General features: G+C 59.3%; 1 long non-coding RNA gene across 2 annotated transcripts; it reads right to left on the bottom strand.

The window, feature by feature from the left end:
- Window positions 1-2274: 2274 nt before the first annotated feature.
- On the bottom strand, window positions 2275-7536 carry LOC145719930 (uncharacterized). Of its 2 annotated transcripts, none has more exons than XR_014142685.1 (3): window positions 6474-7536; window positions 2591-5576; window positions 2275-2503 (listed from the first exon to the last, which is right to left on the bottom strand). It is a non-coding gene; the product is annotated as an uncharacterized LOC145719930 (long non-coding RNA). The 2 variants fall into 2 exon arrangements; XR_014142686.1 differs by having other exon boundaries at window positions 2275-3074; window positions 3808-5576.
- Between the last annotated feature and the right edge of the window lie 32 nt (window positions 7537-7568).

Below are 7568 nucleotides of genomic sequence, written 5' to 3'. Positions count from 1 at the left end.
GAGGCAGGCCAGGTCCCCAGCCCCTCTGCCTGGGGCTCGCTCGTCTCTCTTGGCCAGCCCTCGAGGGAGGGCCTGTGGCCTGAGAAAGGGCAGGCACCCCTGTGCCCTCCACCAGCTCTCCCCACACCTCACGTTCGGGAGAGCCCATCTGTTGAAATGGCAGCTTTGGGCAGTCGCAAGTGGAGGTGAGCCCCTCAGGACCAGGGTGGGCTGGGCTCGTGGGGCACACTGGCTGCAGCCCTCGGCGGGTGGGCTCGCTAACCCGCTCCTTCTCCCCAGACTCCGGGAGGCTCCCGAAGGCGTCCCTGGTCTCCATCGTGTTGGGCGCCCTGTTGGTCGGCGGCCTGGCAGGCCTCACCTGGACAGCGGTTTGCCGGTGGTAAGTCCTCCCACTGAAGCTGGCACGAGGCCGTTTCCTCCCCCGTGGGCAAGGCTGGTCTGTTTCAGAAGCCAGTGTAGATGCTCAGTGCCCCCAACCCCTCCAGGCCCAGAGCTATTTTGTACAAAGCCTTAGACTTCTGGTTCTTTATTATGCTTTAAGTAATGAAGGTGGAACAGTGACCCGCATACCTCGGGGTGTCAGGTGCCTGTGGAGGGAGATTCTGGGATGGGGATGCTTGGCAACGTCACCTGGTTGCATGAGATGCTCTCATTAGGAGCAGAGAGTCTCACACAGGTTTCTCGGAGAATAAAGGTCATCCCTGGATAAAAACCAATTCTTCAGCTGTACCCCCTCCCCACCGCGGGGCAGACTCCTGGAAATCGGGAACTGGAAAGTTGGACTTTCATGTTAAAAATGGCCGAGTGGTGGGGCCTTCAGAGGGGGATCTGAGTGTCTCTGTGGGAAACGGGTCTGCACCGCTGCTGCCCCTTCCTGACCAGTGGCTCTGAGGAATCAAGCTCAGAGTCTTGCTGAACTTTCTCACGGGCATAAACTAGAAGACGCCATGGCTGGTCCCGTCTGGCCGGGCCCTACCCCCGCCCCGCCGCGGAGCGCCTGCCGTGAGACGTCTGGGCTGCCCCGCGGAGCGTCTGCCGCGGTGCCCTTGCCCACTGCCGCGCCTGCTCCCCAGCCGCCTCCCGCGGTCCCGTCCCCCCGCCCCTCTGCCACAGTGGTGCTGCTGCGAGCAAACCCCAGAGCCCTAGAGGTCGGGGGTCACCACCAGGAGGCCACCGTCGCGTTCCCCTGCCAGCCGCAGCCTGGCTCCAATCCGAGCGCCTGGGGGGTAACGCCCCGGGACCCGTGATGGCTCCGCTCTGCCTGCCAGCACCCATCTCCTTTAAACCCCAAGACCCCCTCTGCCTCCACGTCTTTACCTGACCCGTGACTTTACCATCTGTCTGGTAAATGTATTTAAATGACACACTTTCTAGCAGGTTCGTAACTTCTGGCAGAGCTAGTGGATGCTACTGTTCAGATGGCACAGTGAGGAATTCCTTCAGCTTACCAGCTAATGCGAACCCCCAGCAGCTGTGGGTCTCACTGGCTAGGTGAATCTAGCCATTATGTCGTTAAACTCTGCTATCGATCATGTGAGGTCTTTGTTACTGGCTGAAATGCATCCCCCAAATTCACATGTTGAAGACCTGACCTCTGGTACCTTGGCATGTGACCATATTTGGAAGCAGCGTCATTGGGGATGTAATGAGTTGAGATGGGGTCGTGTTGGAGTAGGTGTCCCCAATCTAACAGGTCTGCTGTCCTCATAGGAAGGGGGAATAGGGTCAGGGACGCACACAGAGCAAAGGCCGGTGAAGATCAGGGCAGAGATTGGGGAATGCGTCTGCAGGGTCACCAGAAAACCCCCAGAAGCTGAGCTCCTCACGGCCTCAGAAGGAGCCAGCTGTCCCGACATTATGACCCCACACGTCCACACTGCAGAAGGGGGAGAGAACAGATTTCCGTGGCCAAGCCCATGGGGCCATGGCCTGGTGTTACTGAAGCCCCAGGAACCCAATACAGCAGTGCTGGGGTGTCTGTTTGCAGAATGTGTCGCTCGCACGCGCTGGTAACAGCTGGAATAGCTTCTGAGACCCAAGTTCTGCCCGGGTCTGGGGGCCTGGCCGTGGGCACCGCACCCCCCCACCTCCTCCCAGTTTGCTTTGGCACCAAGTGTGATCACACCATCAGGACCGTCACCGTGAAGACCACCAACGTGAGGGCCGTCACCGTCAGGACTGTCACCGTTTGGGCTGTCCCCATCAGAGCCATCAGGGCCGAAACTGTCAGACTGTCATTCTTTTTTTTTAAAGATTTTATTTATTTGACAGAGGGAGACCCACAGCGAGAGAGGGAACACAAGCCGGGGGAGTGGGAGAGGGAGAAGCAGGCTTCCCGTGGAGCAGGGAGCCCGATGCGGGGCTCGAACCCAGGACCCTGGGATCACGACCTGAGCCGAAGGCAGACGCTTAAGGACTGAGCCACCCAGGCGCCCTCAGGCTGTCATTCTGATGAACACTGACCGGTCATCACCTACATCCTCTTCAAGGCACCACTGCTGACCTGTTGGAGACATTATGTCAACTAACATTTAAACAGCGTCTCTGGTTTTAGGTGGGGCTGGTGGCAGAAAATAGTCCTAAGGATCACCTGGTCTTAGAAGCTTAGACATTGGCAGTAATTAAAACCCATAGCCGGTCACCAAACGAATAAAGCGGTAGAAATGAGACAGGCCGTGGGCACACACCCCCGGACGGGCTGGTTGCTGCGATCCTGTGGACTGAATGTCCACACTGTGAAGAACTGATGGTACCACAACTTAGTATTCACGTGGTTGTAAATGTCTCCGTTAGACATCAGTCCCCTTATCGTTATGCAAAGGTGCATCCAGATGCCACACAGGGAAAACAGATTTAAGATTGACAGCCACCCGTCAAATGATACATTTCCAGGAAATTTGGGAGCAAAGTGTCCACTGCACTGGATTCTCGACTCTGGAGCCTTAATACACGCCACCGAGCACCGCTTTGTTTGCTGGTCGGGACGTGGCGAGCAGACCGTTGGGCCTCAGAGATGCTCAGAGCCGCATGAACAGGCAGGTATTGACTCGCGAAGGGCTGGGGGCCCGCGGCCTCTGTGGGGACCAGACAGACAGCACCTAAGCCCCGGAGAGCGCAGCCCTGCTGCCATGCCCAGAAGTGCCCTCCCCACGAGCCCTGACCCTGGCATCTGCTCCCCTCCCCACAACAAAAGGCCTTTCCTCTTGTATTTGGAACTGCTTTGGTTGAGAGCTTGAAACTTCCTGGTGTTTGGTCCTCCTGGGGAGAGAGGGAAGCTTGGAAAGGGGGGTTTGTCCTCTGGGATGGGAGGGCACAGGGTGCCGTCGGAGGGGGCTTTGCCCCTTGTGGGCTGACCCGAGGAACTGCCCTCTGCGGTGGCTCTCACGGGACAGCCCATTAGTGGGTGCTCACCCGGGTCACCCTCCCTGCTGTGTCCACACCAGTGACTCCGCGTCCACAACCCACAAACGCCCTGGCGTCTGGGCACCTGCTTCCCACCCAGCCCTTTGCCACGGGGCCGCGTGGCTTCATCCAAAGCACCTCCAGCCTGTTGTGCTTCCGGGAGGATGGTGGCCACGTGCCCGGCGCCGCTGTCCTGGATCAGTGGCGGACATGCCCACTCCCACTCCCATGGGCCACTGACCCCCAGAAGAGCTCGGTGTCACCCGCTCACGGCCACGGGCAGGGGCAGAGGTGGGGGTGAGGCGGGAGGTTGAACTGTGCCCAAGACGTCTCTGCTCTGGTCTCCCTGTCCTTCCTTCTGCAACTCTGGCTGGTCCTTTCTGCCCCTCCGCCGGCTGCAGTTACCTGGCTTACCCGAGGTCTGTCTTCTTTTCCACATAGACACATACTGCTGGATCGTCCCCACTGCGTGCGGTGTTCTCTGTGCCCGTGGGTCCCAGTGTGTCCTGTCCACGTCCATTCCTCCCGTGACATTCCCTAATTTCCCTGTGACTCCCCTGCGCCTGCTGGTCGTCCGGGAGGGTGCTGTTCACACCCTGGGGACCCCCGGCATTGTGAGGGTCTGACGAGGAGGAGATGCAACCAGGACCGGCCCCAGCAGGACAGGAGCACAACGTGCTTCTGAGACGTTCGTGGATCAGGAAACCTACATCCAGATGCAAAGTGTCTGCAGTGAGCCTGGAAAACAACAGAGAAAAAGGGAGTGGGGAGCCTGCCCACAGTTCAGTCTCTCTCCTGAGATTGTGATCTTCCGAATGCATTTCTTCAGGAATCAGAAGTGGATCAGATGAGTTTGGCAGGACTGGGGCTGGGGGCGATCTCTGGGCAGGGCGATTCGTGGCCTGTGGCGGGGGGTCCTGGCGCTGGACCGGCTCCACAGAACAGTGCAGGCCACGCTGCACCTTAACGCTCTCTTCTCTTCGCGGTAACTGGGGCCCCGGGCTCCTCGCCTGATGGATCGGGGAGGCACCGGCGTTCCGGCCCCCCTCCAATCACAGTGGCAACGTGACATTGTGTGTGATGGGCTTTGGGGGGTTCTCCTGAGTCGTGACCACCCTAACCAGATGTGTGCTTGTCCACAGGACGCTCACGGGCCGTAAAGCCTCACTGCCCATCGCGGAGACAGATGGAAGAGGGACCTGCCAGCCGGGCCATGGAGCACGCCGGGACACGAGTGTGCCTCAGCCTGGTGCCCCCACTCCGGGCGCAGGGCAGGTGGGTGCACGCCTGGGTGGACGCGGGGTCGCCACACGTCACGCAGGCCCATTCAGACCAGGAGGCCATCACGGAGACCCTGGTCCTGTCCCTCGTGCGGCAACCCCCTGCCGGTCCTGTCCCGCTGTGCACGGGCCTGCTGTGTGTTTACTGCTCATGCAAACTGGGTTTATACAAGAGGATGAGCTGTGAAAATTTTAACCTACCTTTTAAAAAGTGTAGACAAATCAGAACGAGTAAGCCAGAGCGAGATCATGACAGTGCTTGCCGTTTGTACAAACCGGTTTCGAAACTGACAGCCGAGGGCAGGCATTCGCCTCAGTGTTACCCCAAGTCTCGGCCGAAGAAGACAGCCAGAGGCTGAAAGTGTTCACTTCTAGAATGCACTTTTTTAAAAAAAATGGAATCATCACAAGTAGTGTGGAGACAACCAGTCTAGACTTGCGTGTTACTACTTTTACTTTGTCTGCATGACCACCGAGATGGGGCACTAAAGTCAGTGCGTGCCCGCGCCCATCCGAGACGTAGGCAGTCACCGGGACGCGCGGAGCTGGCTGGCCCTGTCCCCCGAGGCGTCCCGCCACAGCAGGATCCGCGTTCGCACCCACGCGGGAACCCAAACCCCCTGCTGGAATGCACACGCGAGGCCCCTTCCAGCCACCCTGAGATGCACGTGTCCCCGGGCACCTGAGTAGCTGACTGAGACCCAGGGGCCCCGGCGGCTGTCCCGTCTGTCCGCGTGCTCAGAGTCACTTCTCTCCCACAGGACCCGGCCGGTGGATCCCAAATCCTTCTCTGCCAGTAGGAACCACAGTGGTGTGCTTGGAGGCCGGGCGTGAGCAGGTGCAGCTGTGGGCTGGTTCCTGGGAGCGGACGGTCGGTCTCGGGACAGGAACTCCCTGCACAACGAGGGGGGAGATGTTCACTCTGGAAACACCGATCCCGGCATTTCCATCCGGAATAAAGTGTGTGCTGCTCCCCAAGCAAGAGTCACGTGTCCTTCGCATTCACTTTCACGGGACGGTGACGGGGTGGACGCCGATCAGGACGCACTGACCCGGCGTTCAGGGCTTGACAACAGCTCCTGTTTCCAAAATCACCGCTCTGGCTGTTTTCAAGTCGAGGTCAATCTAGCATGTGCTCTAGTTACGATCCAGCACAGGCGAATAAATCGCAGCCCCTCACCGCCGTCTGGCGCTCTGTGTGAACCGCCTGACCCACTCCTCCTGGGGCTGCCTCCACACCCATCTACATGCTTACGAGCCTCTCCGTCCTGCCCGACAAGCGGGGACACTGCTCTGCACTCGTGTCCGTCTTCCCTGGTGTCGGCCTGCCCCTTATCTTCCTTCCGCGCCGTTTCCTGCCTGCCAACCTGCTTCTTGGCGTCCCACGTCTCAGTGACCTCTGAGCCATGAATGCTCGGTGCCTGCGTCCCCTCCCGGCTGCGTCACCTCCCACGGGCCCTCCCTGCGGGTGGCAGCAGGGGAAGGAGGATGGCTCTTGGGATCGTTGTTGCCCCCAAGGGGACTGCGGCAAAATCCCTTAGAGCCAGGCCCGCTCTGGGCAGCTGCAGCTCCCCCCCTGCTCCCCCCCACACGGGTCTCCCTTCTGAGGGTCCCCGGCCTTAGTGGCGTCAGGGAGCTGAGGTCCCCACAGAGCACTGATTGCCATGACCCTAGTTTTCTGCACGAAGTGACCGAGTGGCAAGCCACGTCCCCTGCCCAGGTGGCCGGTCCCTCCCAGCCCCCCGGGAGATGGGAAGCCTTCCCTCCCGGCAGAACCGCAGGTAGACGCACCTGCCCCGGAACATGGAGCATAGCTCGTGACAGAGAGACCAGGTTAGTCCAAGCAGCTCTTCCTGACACACAGGAGGGAGGACCTGGCAAGGAAATTGGTGAATGTTTGAGAAACAGGTCTTCCTGCTCATAACCTACAAATACTCTGTGTTCCTCACGGGGGCGGGTCCCAGATTCTTATTACTGTTCAGTTTAACATTAACGACAATGATTAAACCACCATCAGAGGCACCCTGGGAGAGCTCACCATGCGGAGCCCACGTCCCCCTGGACGTTAGGGGCGATAGTGAGCCCGCAAACACCGTGCAACCTGTGCTCCCGGGCCTGGGACACCCTGGGACTCCGCAGGATTTCCGTAAGAAGTCGGGAATGGGGACGCACTGAAGGTCAGTCTTCCTCCGTGGCCCCTCAGGCTAGGGGTTCCTGTGCTGACTCTGCTCTGGGATCCTGTCTTTAGTGTCGTGGTTCCCGTGTGCTTGGTGTTTGCCCCATAAGCAGTATGATGAACAGCTACTTAGCCGGAAGGAGTAGTCCCGAGATAATTAAGTATCCACGGGTCACGATCCCAATGACCCTCAGCTGGGCCTTAATGTGCTCACACCATCTTGTCACTTGTAGGGAATCCTTACTCTCCGTGAAATCAGATTGCTTTGGGGTATGGTTACTTGGCGAGCATAACTCTGGATGACCTGCTGTCAGGACTGGCGATGGTTTGGTGGTGGTCTAAGCACTTGGACCAAGTATCCAGGGGTCCGTCAGCTCCCTTTCCAGGCCCCCCTGTGTCCGCTGTGCCCGGCTCGCTTCCCTTCCTTCCCTGGGGCTGTTCCCAGGAGGATGACCATGAAAACTGATGGCGTCCTTGGGATAATGAGCCTCACGGACGTTAGCCCTGGACGTCCCCCCCAAGGTCACTTCGTGCAGCCCCTTCATTTTGCAGGGGGCAGCCGACTCCCGGGTGCGGGCAGGGACCTGCTCTGCGTCACATGGCAAATTAAATTCAAGGAGGGGGGGAAACGCCGTCCCCCTGGCTCCTCGCGGATCCACCTGCCACTACCATGGAACCAACTGCTAGCATCTCCACCCCAAACCCGGACT

This window comes from Leptonychotes weddellii, unplaced genomic scaffold (genome assembly GCF_054177405.1).
Source record: "Leptonychotes weddellii isolate Sample4059 unplaced genomic scaffold, ASM5417740v2 HiC_scaffold_834, whole genome shotgun sequence".
NCBI classification, from domain to species: Eukaryota; Metazoa; Chordata; class Mammalia; order Carnivora; family Phocidae; genus Leptonychotes; species Leptonychotes weddellii.
This window is presented reverse-complemented; position numbering and strand designations above follow the sequence as displayed.